This window comes from Xyrauchen texanus, chromosome 4 (genome assembly GCF_025860055.1).
Source record: "Xyrauchen texanus isolate HMW12.3.18 chromosome 4, RBS_HiC_50CHRs, whole genome shotgun sequence".
NCBI classification, from domain to species: domain Eukaryota; kingdom Metazoa; phylum Chordata; class Actinopteri; order Cypriniformes; family Catostomidae; genus Xyrauchen; species Xyrauchen texanus.
The window spans coordinates 6,526,214-6,542,334 of record NC_068279.1 but is presented as its reverse complement, the minus strand read 5'-3'; the positions used below and the strand labels follow the sequence as shown (position 1 = coordinate 6,542,334).

The 16,121-nt window shown below is 37.8% G+C and overlaps 1 pseudogene; it reads left to right on the top strand.

The window, feature by feature from the left end:
* Nucleotides 1-4,470: 4,470 nt before the first annotated feature.
* LOC127637092 (merlin-like) overlaps nucleotides 4,471-16,121 on the top strand; it is a 37,997-nt pseudogene continuing 26,346 nt past the window's right edge.

Below are 16,121 nucleotides of genomic sequence, written 5' to 3'. Positions count from 1 at the left end.
TTATATTCTATTTGCAGAAGGAATATTTGGGAGTGTAAAATGTATATTAAATATTGGCACACTACAAATCTGTGTTGTTGTTGTTGTTTTTTATTTCCATTCATTCATTTATTTACCTTTTCTATATGGTATCGCTTATCATCGTATTTCATTAGATTACTCAAGGCCAGTATTCTAAATACTTTGGATTACTTCTTCATTACTGGTAGATTTTTTTCAATTGTTTTGACTATAAAAACTCTGCCAGTACAGTAAAAATACATTCTCTGTACAATCTTATGCAGTGTTGTTTCTAAAACAAGATCAATCAAACATTGTAGGGTGGTTGTGTACTCACACTGTCGACTCACATTTATGTACAAACACCATGTAAAAGTTAATTTAGCATAATAGTTCCCCTTTTAAATAAATGAGACATAGTTAAGATTCTAATCTGTAAGTCACTAATGCAATTAGTAATTTGGTGACACTGACCATGTTAACATGATGATGGGTCAGCTTTTCTTGTTTCCATTCAAGTACCATAGATGTTCTTTATAAACATTCTTAAATCATGTTAGCAAGATAACATGAATCATCTGGTTTCACATAAACGTTTGGCATCGATGCCAGCTCGAATGCATGCTGAAATGCATGTTCTTTTTTTCAATTCAACTTTTCAATTAAATATATTGTATGCTGAAAATATTATTTGTTATTAAAACAATATATTCAGAAAAATGCAAAATAGAAGCATTTTCACATGTGCACTCGAGTGGCTCTGAGTAAATGCATTGCATTTTTAGGGTGTAAGTGACACTTTGATTTGTGAAGTAATGACGTTTCAGCTATCGGCTGCCTCTGTAGGTATATTTTGGCAGTAAATTTATTGTAGCCTAGAGCACAACCTGTTCTGGCAGTGATCAATGCTTTACATCAGTATGTACAGTTAATGTATGTAACTTAACTTGTATGTAAGCTTAACTTGGAGAAAGTGGTTTAATGTCAGTGTTCCACTCTCGGCTCACTGTTGTTGTACCCTTGAGCAAGGCACTCGGCTTGACCTGTTTCTCCAGAGGAGCTTCATCAAGGCATCACTGTCTCCTCTAGCAGCTCTACAGAAGAATAGAGACAGTTTAGTAGGCTTAAGGCATTAGTTCACCTAAAATGATTTCTGCAGGCAGACAGATGACTCCTCTATGAAGCTACACTTCATTTGCACATAACATCCCCTGAGTGCCATGAAAGATGATGCCCTATTTATACACAGAAACCATCACTGGGTATGTATGTGAATTGAGGGGATACAGATAAGAGAACAGTGACTTAGACTCAGCACCATCAGTTAATATCCCTTAGGACAGGGTCATCCCTGTACACAAGACCCTCTCTACTGTCTGTCTGCTTCTCTATCACATCTAGTCCTCTCTCACTCGGTTTTGATCTTTCACACTCATTAACAGTAATTCCTTTGGTGCCAATGGGAATTTGAACATGTCGTTCAGGTCTGAGAGATCATGGTTCTGTGGTCATACAATACTTCAGGTGTCATTTGTTTTACAGAACGGCAGTGGAGAGGAGAGATAATCCAAATGTTTGGTTTCAGTTGTTCTGTTTGATTTTTTGACGACACTGTCATGTTGCATTGATTTTTTGTGACATTGATCTTTAATAAATATTGAAGGTTTGTTCCAGTTTCAAAATAAGTTAAGCTTTATTGACACATCTGTGGCACATTGTCAATACTTTAGTCTTATCCTTCTTTTATTGGTTTATTTATAAACAAAGATGTGTTTTAATTTAAAGTAATGCCCTTTCAATGAAAGTCTTTTATAAGCAGAAATGTGAAGTTTGTACTTTTTTTGTTGAAGTTTTTAATAATTCCGTACATAAATGTGTGATTTTATCTGTGAAGTTGTCTAAATCATCCTGGTGTTTCTTGTTACATTTATCCAGGTGCAATGCCTTGCTCCATTGACTTCAATTGTAAGTGCATTACTGTAAAGATTAAGTTGTAATTAACCCAGAACATTCCTTTAAAGGTCAGAAGAGTGTAAAAGCTGTCATAGTTTATCACAAACAATCATTCTGCACTGACATCTTAGCACCACATTTTTTATATATATTATTTTATATTATGCAGGAGAGTTTAGAAACCTTATGGGCTTATTTGAATACCTCAGTTTTTCAATAACAAAGATTTAACTCTGTAAAAAACAAAAACAAACAAACAAAAAAAAAATATATATATATACACACACACACACACACACACACACACACACACACACACACACACACACACACACACACACACACACACACACACACACAACAGTTAACCAGTTAGTTTTGGCCCTCAAATCTGATTGGACAAGAGACATTCCATGAGTACTGATGGTCTCACATAATCAGCACTTGGACGCTTCACTGTTTGTATCACTCTGCTGGTCTTCATAACATTCTAAACTAAAGTGTAAGAGTAGTGCAGATGTGTTAAGAGCTATCTGTATCTTTACATTTAATTTTGTGTCATTACATATTTTAGCCAGCAGGTGGAGGCAAAATACAATTTTGTTTAATATGAGCCAGTTGGTGACCTGAAGTGAGTCCGCATCACTCAGTGTTTACATTCAACACCACTTCATAATAGCTAGTAAATAGCTTTTGTGACAGGTTTGTGATTTCTGGGAAATGGAGGTGTCAGGAGGCAGCAAACTATCAACTTGAGTATTTTATTTACTCCTTCAGAGTCAAACAAAACTTTAACAAAAAAGTGCTCTTAGTGACCAAACACACACAAACAAGTCTTGAGGTTTCTCTCTAAAATATGATGCGCACATGCTGCTAATTCTTTCTGCTGTCTCTCTTTGCCTTTCTGATGCCTTCTTTTTCAGGTCTCCCTCCACCATCACTGTAACAAGAAACTGGTGTTAGAGATAATAAAAATCCAGGTGACAAGCCTCATCGCTCTCTCTGCCGCAGACAGATACACGACCATGCCCCCATCCCCACAGCTTTAAACGGCTTTAAACAAACAACTTCAGCATTACAGTTCATCACAGCTGAGATACAACACAACATACTGATTAATGACACAATCTTAAGGCTTTTACCTCTTACCGGAGTTTCCACATTGGAGAGGACGTACTGTTCAAAATGTCGGAGAAGATTGTGGTTTCTATAGTGAACGATACTTGCGCAACCGCAAAATAGGTAGGAATACCCAAGCTTGGATGGCTATTTTTCCACTGAGAAAATTTGATGAATTTCACCAAAATGACATTAACTTCAGAAAGCTGACTAACAGACTACAGCATAATCAACAGGTGATTGCACATGATCAATCTCTCTCTCTCTCTCTCTCTCTCTCTCTCTCTCTCTCTCTCTCACTCACTCACTCAATTTCAATTTCATTTGCTTTATTGGCATGACTGTATGTTACAATGATGTCAAAGCACAAGTTATAATAAACACACACACACACACATGTTGTGTTTCCATGTTTTATGGGGACTTTCCATAGACATAATGGTTTTTATACTGTACAAACTGTATATTATATCCCCTAAACCCAACCCTACCCCTAAACCTAACCCTCACAGAAAACTTTCTGCATTTTTACATTTTCAAAAAACATAATTTAGTATGATTTATAAGCTGCTTTCCTCATGGGGACCGACAAAATGTCCCCACAAGGTCAAAAATTTCGTGTTTTACTATCCTTATGGAGACATTTGGTCCCCACAAAGTGATAAATACACACACACGCACACACACACAACACACAGACACACACCCTTGTTTCTCCAATAACATGTTAGAAGCAGCCCAAGCCTTGTTTTTGTTTTTGAGAGGCTTGGACACATCATTTGTTTTGAACCATCAATGGCAGATTCTGATCTGTTTCATAAGAATGTATTTCTGTGCACAAATGCATTTTTTATGACAGTGCTCAGTTTTTCCAAATTTTTTTTAAATATACTTGTTCATTGAATGTTGTATGTAAGCATTATGACACTCGCAATCATGCAATATGGCCCTAAATCAGCACTGTCCTAAGGCTGATGAGTGTGATATTGCTTATATATATATATATATATATATATATATATATATATATATATATATATATATATATATATATATATATATATAGCCACAACATTAAAACCACCTGCCTAATATTGTGTAGGTCCCACTCATTTTTGCAATATGGAATTATATATTCCAAATGAATGAACCTCAAATTAAAGCAAATTAATTTGAGAAATCTGGACCATTGTTATCAATATTATAAGATATCAGTTGCACTTTATTTTACTGTTATGTTATGCCACTTCATCTTTCCTAAACACCACTTGGTGGCAGCATGGATTTAGAAAACAGATCCTTATATTCTCTCTCTCTCTCTCTCTCTCTCTCTCTCTCTCTCTCTCTCTCTCTCTCTCTCACACACAATCTTTTTTCTCTCTCTGCACACATGTCGAGATGATGTTGCTCTCCCCTGATAGCTGGTAATAGTCCAACGCTGAAGTCATCAAGCTTAACCACAATTCATATTTTTTCTAGTCTGTTTTAAAACCCTTGTGTATAGAGTGATGTCATTTAAAAATGACAGAAAATGGTCCCCAAACAGTTGCTTAACAAAACTAAGACCTAACTGAGTTCTGATTCTACAGGACGAAACATGAATACTGTTACATTTTAATATATCCATGACCATCCTCAAAATATCAGTTTGACATGATGTATATATATATAAAAAAAGAGGTCTAGGTATCAACTTCCCCATTAGTTTCTGATCCACAAGCTCTCAATTTGGTTAGATTTGATTTGATTGCAGTTAAATTAGGTATATTTTTGCGTTTTATTTGATATTTTATGTCAATTTTGCTTTTATATGAAAGACACAGATCTAATGTGTGTAAAAAGTAATTATTCAAGACAAGTAGAAAGTCAGTGATCAAGAAAGAACAAAGTAACATGTTACAAGCAATAGAACAAAGATACAAATAAAAACAAAACTGTTCTTTTAACTCGTTTAAAAGCAGCATCAAGTCATACAATCACACAAGTAAACATTCAGAAATTCCAGAAAGTAACAAAACTAACCTACTATAATGACTTCACAGTATGATTATTAATGCATTACTTTTTGTTTTCTTGTTGTTTGATTAAAACTGATGACATATTAGACAGAATGGTTTATTAGGCTGCATTTGAACATTAAGTTTGATATATTGATACGTTACTTTTATCAAATTATGAAGTGTGTTTTAGCATTAAGACACGTAGTTGCATTACCACAACTCCATGAGCACTCTCAGAGCACATGTGCACGTTTAAAGCACTCTCACAGAGAGTGAAAAGTGATCTTTAAGGTTTTTGTTATTTTAGTTTTTCCTTGTCTTTCTTTTTAGCCTGTTAACAAGATCAATCAGTGTTGCGATTGACTGGTCGTTCTTGTGATTTAAGAATCAATATCTGGATTGTTCAAATGAAGATTGCAATTAATCGGAACGTCTTTATTTGTAATTTTTTTCACCAGCTCTAAACACTAATAAGAGTGGCACAGCTCTCTTTTGTACTTGGAACAAAAATACAGATTCAAAGGACTGCATCTGTGTTTTTGTTTTTTTACTTTACTAACTTTAGGTTAATATCTAGTTTAAACCATATCTCTGTGAAAAGACTGTTAGGCGTAGTGCTGCATTGACTTTTAAAAATGACCACTTCTAATCTCACTCTATAACAAGAACGCCTTTGCTGTAGCTAAGTCAATACAATCTGATTTGGGGTAAAAGCATGCAGCACAATAGTGCTAAAGAGAGAGTTTGACTTTGAGGTAACCTTTTTACATTTATTTATCATGCTGACATGGCTCTTGAACTTTTCAGTATGGATTTTTCTTTTCATACCTAGAGTCACAGCTGCCAGCTGAATATTTAGAAAAGTTTTCACTTACTCTTCTACACATAAACACAGCCCAGTCACTCTGCAAGTGCTTGTACCAGGCTGACAGTCCTCCTTGAAGGCAGCCCATCAGCAGCCTGGAGGGGACGCATCAGCATATTTAATTTGTTGGACTCTGGATGGTGGCATATTGTCATATGTTCTCATACATAAACATTAGGAAATATTTAAATATTTAAATATTGCTTTCGACAGCATCTGTCCCTGTTATGCTTATAATGTTATGCAATATTGATGATGTTTGCAATACTCTGTGGAAGTTGTCAGTACTTATCACAGGTTCAAGTTTGTTCTACTTTTGAATAAACTTGAATAATGCAGGATGACATAAGGCAAATATATTGTTGATGAGACAACATCTAGCATGGCTGGGTCCAGATTGATGCCTATTATACTTGAGGAAACCCTATTAACGACAAGCCAAATGGCGCGCAGATGCTTACACAAGGGAGTCGTCCTCAATAGATGAGTTTTCTAATTGTTATTCCACTGATCTACTCCTGCAGATTGCATTCGGTTTTTGCGTTATGTTTTAAAAATGTGCCATTAAAAGGACAGCTCTTTTCAATATCTGAAATTAATTTGGCCATGTTTCCAGTTTATCGTTTGCCAATAAATGTTACAGTTGCAACAGCTTAATTTTTTATGTATAATACAGTTGATTATTACAAAAAAGTTATTTGACTTATTCTATGAGCAGCTCTGTCGTTTCAACGTGCTTCAAGGCCACCACCATCGTCCCCATGCCAAAGAAGTCTTCAGTGTCCTGCCTCAATGACTACCGTCCCGTCGCACTCATACCCATCATCATGAAGTGCTTCGAGAGGCTCGTCTGGAGGCACATTAAGACCCAGCTGCCCCCCTCACTAGACCCACTGCAGTTTGCGTATCGTCCCAACCGTTCAAAAGACGACGCCATCGCCACCACCCTCCATCTGGCCCTCTCCCACCTAGATAAAAGAGAGAAGGTGACATCATCAATGCACTTGCTGATGTAGCTGATCACTGATGCTGTGTATTCCTCCAAGTTGGTAGAGTCACCATACGTTACAGCCTCCCTGAACATGTGCCAGTCAGTACACTCGAAACAGTCCTGAAGAGCAGAGATGGCTCCTGCTGGCCAGGTTTTCACCTGCTTCTGGAGCGACTGATGAGCGGTCTGTATGCTGGAATAAGCATAACAGAGATGTGGTCTGAGTAGCCGAGGTGGGGGTGGGGCTCTGCCCGGTACGCGCCTGGGATGTTTGTGTTAACAAGATGAAGCATGTTCGCCCCTCTCATTGCAAAGTCCACATACTGATGAAATTTAGGGAGCACTGTCTTGAGATTCGCATGGTTGAAATCGCCGGTGACAATAAACAGTCTGTCAGGGTGAGCGTTCTGCAGTTCACTAATAGCCCCATACAGTTCCCGAGCGCTTCCTTAGCATTAGGGGGAATGTAAACTCAGTGTTGAATTCCCATGGTAAATAAAAAGTTCTGCATCTAACAGTCACAAGCTCCACCAGCAATGAGCAGTAACTAGAGACTAGCATAGAGTTATTGCACCATTCCGTGTTGATGTAAACACACAAGCCACCACTACCAGTCTTACCACACAGAGCTGCATTTACATTTACATTTATGCATTTGGCAGACGCTTTTATCCAAAGCGACTTACAGTGCAATTATTACAGGGACAATCCCCCCAGAGCAACCTGGAGTTAAGTGCCTTGCTCAAGGACACAATGGTGGTGGCCGTGGGGTTAGAACCAGCGACCATCTGATTAACAGCCCTGTGCTTTAGCCACTACGCCACCACCATTTCTGTCGGCACGAAACGAGCCTGTCTAGCTGAATGGCTGCTTCCGGAACTCTGTCACTTTTGAAAACAAAGACTTAGCCGTCTCTAAGCTCACGCTGCGTAGTCTGCTGGAGTAAGATGTAGTCCAGTTTATTGTCCAGGGAGCAAACATTTGAGAGTAGGACAGACGGGAGAGCCGGCCGGCTAGGGTTTGTTTTTAGCCTAGCATGGACCCCCGCTCTCTTGCCGTGCTTTCGCTTCCTCGCACACCACTTACGACGTCCCCTCCCCCGGTCACCGGCATCAGGCGACGCCGAGGACAAGAGGCCGGGTCTCCGCAGCAAGCAGAGTTCACGTAGCTTCTACTGCAGATCATCATGCAGCTTGGTTGTTGCATGAATCTTATATTTTAGCAGTGTCTGGAGATGGTAGACACGAACACCGCTTTCTCCGATGTCCATATGCTGTAAAAGTCGGGCTAAGTGACAAAAATAGCACCATTTTGGATCCGGAGTGGCTGCTGCGTGCTACCGAGCTACCATCTTGGATACATTTTTGTGATGCCATATCAATTTTTGTTGTATAAAAATTATGTAATGTCAGAAAATCCCTGACCATTTAAGCATGCATGTTTAAACTTTAAACTGCAGGAGTCTCTTTTGGTACTACAAGATACAGTGGGGTCCACTAGTGAACATTCTTCTATTTCATCTTCTATTCTTTGTATTACTAAGCTAATACAAAAAGTGTCAATACAAAATACATTATCAGCATCAAATAATGAAGGAAAAGTTAAATTCAGCAATTAATATTCTGATTTTCTAAGTATTTGGCTCAAATTAATTACATTTATTTCATGACTTGAACACTGCAGAATCCTTAAGGATAGTATTCCTCATATGGATAGTAAAACCTGAAATTTTTGACGTTGTGGGGACATTTTATCGGTCTCCATGAGGAAAACAGAGGAATTTATAAATCATACTAAATTATGATTTTTGATAATGTAAAAATGCAGAACGTTTTCTGTGAGCATTAGGTTTAGGGGTAGGGTTAGGGGATAGAATATAAAGTTAGTACAGTATAAAAACCTTTATGTCCATGGAAAGTCCCCATAAAACATGGAAACCCAATGTGTGTGTGTGTGTGTGTGTGTGTGTGTGTGTGTGTGTGTGTGTGTGTGTGTGTGTGGTACATTTTTGATGATTCCAAAACTTTTGGAATATTTTCTGGTTGAAATTTGATTTTGAATCCCAGATTTTCCATTAGATTTATGGAACCCACTGTACATTTTTCTTGTTCTGTTGCCGCATTATTCATTCTGTTCAAATGCACAGTATATATGCATTATGCACAAGACAGTTAAAGTAATTTTAATGAGAAATAAGCCACTGATATGCTTGCGTGCTCAGCCCTTCAGAAATTGAATATGCAAATTCATTTTATCCTTCTGTTGTGAGTTGGGCTGATAAAAGATGGAATGATATGTCCAAAATTGAGTGAATGTGCTTGCTGACATCGGTGACATTGTAATGATGCTTAGTCCTTTCTATCCCTTTTGTCCTCATAGTCTGGCCACATTCAGAGAACATTGTTGTTCATTATACTGGGGCTGTTAATTTTCATGGTCAAGGCCCAGGTATAGGCCTACTTCACTTTTTGCGTTCCATTCCATCTCGAGCACAGTTGTATCCGCACAGCTTTGAATGTATACCTCACAGTGATGAACGCGAATGGACGCGTTCGAAACATGCGCAGTAGAATTGGTTTGTTATATGCCACCAGACGTTCGAGAGCAGCACCGAGTCGTGTCATTTAAGGGACATCCATTCAGAAGGATAAAGAAGAAAAACTGAGGAAGCAAGAACAACTACAACCAAACGATGGAGAAGGATATGTTCCTCTAATACTCTTGTGGACTCTTCTAGCTTAACAGTCAACCTTGCGCATGCGCATTTGTCTGCGTACTGTCCGCTGGACTTAAAAATCTGGCTGCAAGCGGACACTGTACACGTACATTCGCGGACACTCCCGATGACGAAAATTACGTCACGAGGACTGTGCGCGGACTTTTGGCTTTAGAGAGTTATTTAGTTGCTTCCCTAAAATTGTTTGAAAGTTCACACATCCAGCCTGCAGCTTAACATGTACTTTTTAAACAATGTTACTAACCTTTTTGCTTTTTCATCTCATTTGGGCAGCTGAAGTGGAAAGGGAAGGATCTGTTTGAATTGGTTAGCAGGACACGGGCACTCAGAGAGACCTGGTTCTTTGGTCTACGTTATGACCTCAAAGACACAGTGGCATGGCTGAAAATGGATGAGGGTATTTTCACTTATCATAAACTTTATTGCTTTTGAAGATAGTCGGGGGCATTTAAAAACATTTGTAATTGCTTTAACCAAAATGTAATGATTATATATATTAAAACAAACCTCAGAGAAAATAATTGTGGTTGAATCATGGTACAGTTATAGTTTCAGGTGGTAATAATATGGTACTACTGAATGATTTCCCTAAATAGTATGTACCCTAATGTTCATTACATGTTACTCTAAGGTACTTCCAAGAATACCATTGTGTGTATGACCAATGTCCAAATACATGGTATTACCATTTTAAATGTCCTAAAAAAAACCTTGTTGTACCATGGTACCTTTTTAGTCCTGTTTTTTTAAAGTGTATAAAATAATATTAAAAAATAGCAATTTACATTAATTGAAATGTACTGCACAGCTGTTGCTGTTTAATAGGTTTTGGATCATGATATGCTCAAAGAAGAGCCTATTGTGTTTCATTTTCTGGCCAAGATTTACCTAGAGAATGCTGAGGAGGAGTTGGTACATAACGTCGTAACCTGTTCTTCCAACAGGTGAGTCCAGAGCTGGCGCTATCTAACGGCAGAGTTTGCAATGGCCACCGTATTTTGAGTGGAGGGGGCCTCTAAATCCCAAAAACGGCTGGTGGATGGCTGGAGGGGGGAATGCTTGCCTAGGGCCATGAAAATCATAACACCGGCCCTGGGTGAGTCACTGGCTTTGGTGGGTTTAGCTGGACTTAACTCAATGATTTGGCATTTGGCCACTTTTACTGAAAGGAGAGTAGAGAAGGGGTCAGGAAAGGATGGGGAGAAGAGGTCCAACTCAAGAGTCTAACATGTGCACTGTGCACAGACAGTCTTAACCATCTTGTCTTAATCAAGTACAACAAAGCAATCTTTATATGGCCAAAATTATGTAATTAAAAAGCAAACATTAGAGAGTTATAGTGAGCTGCCTCTAGGAGAAGCATTTTAAGGCTTCATAGGTGCACTCCTGTCCTGATGAGAAGGCTGCTCCAGAAGAATAGGTGCCTTGAATACGCTGCCTCCCCTATCTCAGAATGCACTGTGATGAGCTTGGTGAAAACAAAACCAAGATGGTGGACGAAGTGGGAAAATTGGTTATTAATATAATTTTATTTCAGTTAGGATGCTGCCATAGAAGGCAACTGCCTGTGTAGGCAGAGAGGCATTGTAACAGACCCATAGTGTATGCTGCAATAACTCCATTGTAAGAAATCAAACAGGATGTCCTGTCCCAAACTCACCCCATTGGCAGATCAGTTTTCTGATTTGCTAACATGCAGGGGCTGTGGTCAGATTCGTTTTTGCCGTTTACAGCGCAGAGGGCTGTTACAAATATACGTGGAATTTCTGAGGACACCCATTTCAGTGATATCAGGTTGAAGAGAGAATTTGTTTGTATGCCAAAAATAAAAATCACTTACAGCAGCTTCACTTATAGGGACTGTCTTTTTGAAAAACCCAATGTCTTACTCAAGAAGCCAATGATGATAGACTATCTCAGTAGCTCTGCCTATAATTGAACCTGTTACCTTTGTCTTATCAGTCTAAACGCCAAAGTATTTTGGTTTTCCGCATGTCTTGTGCACATGGGGCAAATTTCAACATCAGCATAGTATGTGTGGACTGTCCATGTGCAGCCCAGGTTTTCTAGACCTTGTCGGTGTATGCCTCTGCCATTGACTGTGCAAATAGAGTATCACAAAACAGTTTTTGTGGGCATGCGTCAAACGCATCCGTACTGGCTTTCAATATACATTGAAAGGCTGAGTATTCAACTGTGTGAGACATAATGGCACACATGAAAACAGAGTAGACCCTAACCTTAAAGGGAAAGTTCACCCAAAAACAACAATTTTCTTATTCCCTCACTCTCATGATATCCCAGATGTGTATGACTTTCTTTCTTCAGCAGAACATATTTGAAGAAAAATAGAAAAATACAGTATCTCTGCTCAGTAGGTCCTTAAAATGCAAGTGGATGGTGATCAGACTTTTGAAGCTCAAATTCACAGACAGTCAGCATAAACGTCATCCATACGACTCCAGCTGTAAAATGAATGTTTTCTAAAGCAATACAATCGCTTTTAGTGTGAAAAAGATAAATATTTAACTACTTTTTAACTATAAACCATGTCTTCAGGTAAGCTACATGAGAGCGCTGAGTTCACGCGGCTTCTGGTGTGACGAATTCTTATTGACATGTTTCGGACGTAATCTCACGTTCTCTTCTCGGTTGAGACATCCAGGATAAGCACACAAATGCACCATTGTGAATAAAGAAACCGATAAAAATACAGATCTATACCAAAACCAATAAAGCTTCTGTACTGCGTTCCTTCTATTCACTAGTAAACAACGCTGCTCTCCCGTGTGCTACACACATGCATCAGTTCTCATGAGTCTCACGTGCCTGTACCACTGCTGACCGGAAATGATCATTTAGAGTTTAAAAAGTACTTTAATATTTATATTTTTTGCCGTATTAGTCGTATGGATGACGTTTACGCTGACTATCTGTTCTTTTTGAAGCTTCAAACGTCAGATCACCATCCACTTGCATTTTAAGGACCTACTGAGCTAAGATATTTTCTATTTTTTTATTATGTTTTTTTTTAAGTTTTCTGGTAAAAAAGAAAAAAATTCATACACACCTGGTAAATGATGAGAGAATTTTTTTTTTTGGGGTGAACTAACCATTTATCTCTTTAAATACGGCTACCACCTTCCTTTTAAGGATACAATAACTCATTGATACATAGAAAATATTTTTGTTGGTCATTTCATTTCTAAAAAAATTTTTTGTTTAATGAATCTAGTTGGACTGTAAGTATTGTTCGTTCACAACAGCAGGCGACTATGTGTTGTTGACCCGAACTTAAAGCCGTTTCATTTTAATGGAGTTGGCAGCAGAATTGAGGCCCATGTACTCGGTTTCTCCGTGCCGTCTTTTATCAGACTGGGTCTGTGGGCTGTGCTGTCTGCAGGTTCAGCGCTCTCATCCATTGTTCAGTGTGATTGTGTTTAGCCATGTGGAATCAGTGTGCTCCATATCAAGTTCTATAAGCCCAGGGAAATACCTACCTCTGTTAAACAGCTTCCTGCCATGATGCATTCTTTCTCAGCAATAAGAACTTGTCAAGGTATAAACACCTTGATTATGAACACATTTTTTATCATTTAATCATTGAGCAGATAAGTGGCTTAGCATTTAGTGGTAAATAAGCACCCGTTTTAAACAAATTAAAGGTATGATTCCCTCAAATGCAAATTAATTAATTATTTTTTCACTCTCATATTGTTCAAAATCTTTATAGTGATATTGAGCAGAACAGTACCCACCACATTTTTTTTTTTAGCTCTCTTGGTTCCTAAAGTCTTTTTTCCCATTTGTTTTTTTCCCCATAGGGATTTCATTAGAGTTCTAAGACATTAACTAAACCAACCAGCTTTGAGGTGAATCACACTACTACAAACTTTGAGATGAAGCAAAACATTATTTTAAAACCCGGACAAAAAAGACTTTCATGAGGACCAAAACAACACTCCCATGAAACATAATAGTCATTAAAAAATATTTAAAACGGTGAAAACAAAATTAAAATATTGATTTAAATTGAATTATAAGCATATAAACAAGATGTTTTATGCCTTTAATGCAGTTCTGGATTTGCTCAACTTACCTTTAACTTTTTGGTTTGAAACTTCATGACATGATATGATGCTATAAAAATAGTAACAAAGAAAGTCATATAAAGACTTTTGCAAAAGCTGTACTTTGCTAGAGAACTTGAATTTTTAAATTGTAATGCAGTGTCAAAACATTATACAAATGCCTCCATAGCCTAGAACTGTTTGAATAAAATAGAAACCAATATCAGTATGATATATCGACCATGATGGGAACAAATGTGTTTGTGTGTGTGTGTGTGTGTGTTTGTGTGGGGCTGTACCGGACCCACACTCACCCAAAGCAAACACATGCAAATAAATCCACATTCATATGTAAATTGTCACAATATTATAGCTCAATATAAAAAACGTTCGGAGTCCATGGAAACAAATGGGGGAAATGGGAAAGTGTGTGTGTGTGTGTGTTAGGGGTGTGACAATTCAATCTGACAATGATTAGATTATGATTCTGACAATTGCAATGCATCGTGAAATCGGAAATCAGAAACCAGTAATTACAGATGAAATGTCATGTGCAGGCAGATGCGATCCAGGTTTTAATCGAGCAGGGTCATAGAATGAAAAACTGCGTATTAGTAACATGTAAAGGCGATGACAAGGGATGTGGTAAATGTGAGTTCCCTATTCATTTTAGGATAGGGAGAGTGGCGCAGGTGGCTAGTCAAGCCCGTACATGAGAAATACCTTGTTTTAGCCAAATTCCATGGTAACATCATATGTATCCTTCACCAGTAGGTTAATCCTTAGAGTAAACTCTCTTTATTTTAAAGTGCTCTTTCATTCTCTTTAATCTCATGTCCACTGCTCCGTGTCTGTTGCGAGAAATTTCGTGTAATATGAGACAGACACATTGGGAATTAATATATAATGATAATCTATTCTTAAATTTAGTAATCGATGCATCGAATTTTCTTTGATAGATCAATGAACCACAATGCATTTTCCCGCCCCTAGTGTGTGTGTGTGTGTGTGTGTGTGTGTGTGTGTGTGTGTGTGTGTGGTTCAAGGAAAACCTGACCCACACACTCCCACTCCCATAATCCATTTATCCATCCATCCATTTATCCATCCATCCATCCACCCACCCATCCATCCATTCATTCATCCATCAATTTTTGTGAGCAGTGGTGGCTCAGCGGTTAAGGCTCTGGGTTACTGACCAGAAGGTCAGGGGTTCAAGCCCCAACACCACCAAGACACCAGTGTTGGGCCCGTGAGCAAGGCCCTTGAACCTATCTGCTCCAGGGGCGCTGTATCATGGCTGACACTGCACTCTGACCCCAGCTTAGCTGGGATATGTGAAAAATAAATAATTTCACCATGTATATGCAGAAATGTATGTATAATGTGTGACAATTGATACATTTTTTTCACTAATCACTAAATTAGTGACATGTTGGTTATTGATGATAAAACAGTTGTTGTGGGGAAAATATGCATATTGTGACTGTTGATGTCCTGGTATGTGCAGCCACATACGTGATTCAGTATTTTTTTTATATATACATAATTGCAATTAATATTTAAGATATGTAGTTGCAATTTATGTTTGTGATGAATACAAGTTATTTTCGATCATCCGAGCATCTAGAAACTTCTGAATTAAATTCAATTTGCTGTGAAATTAAACTGACTTACATGAAACACCTTATTTCTATGGGGATAATTATATATTCATGAGTAAACCACTGTACTGATTTGGGACTGTGCTTCCATAGTAAAAAATTATAATTTTATGAAATTATGAACCATAACAGATATTGTTTTCCTTTTATCAGACACTTAATGATTTGGGAATCATTGTGATTCTTGGAAAATCTGAAGGCTAACCAGTCCAGTTTGTTTCATAATCTCAAACATCATTAGGACAGGAAATTGATCAAAATATTTCACATTACTTTTTTCATAATTTTATAAAGGTCCAGACTTTTATTCTACAATCAGTTGCCCTAATGTTTACCTTATGTTATCGTTTAACAGATGCATTTGTAATGCCATAATTACAGGTAAGAACATGGATGGCTCTTCATTACAGTGGTAGGTAGTTAGTCTTATGAAAAGTCTTTAGTTAGTCTTTTTGTTATGAAAAGATAATAGCCTAAAAACAGAGTAAAAACCACAGTTGAAATGAAACATTCTGTTACAGTTTACACAGTGATTATTAAGGGTGTTGATGTTTAGATGTGAAAAGTGAATTAAATTGCTCAATGGCATTTTAAAACAGAAAATTCTCATGTAGAGTTCAAATGGGTCTCATAAGGTTTGTTATGCGGGATGATATCGAAGGAAGCCCAGTTTAATCGCACATGTCATCCACTCCCCGGAAGTCTCATATCAAGGGAATCCC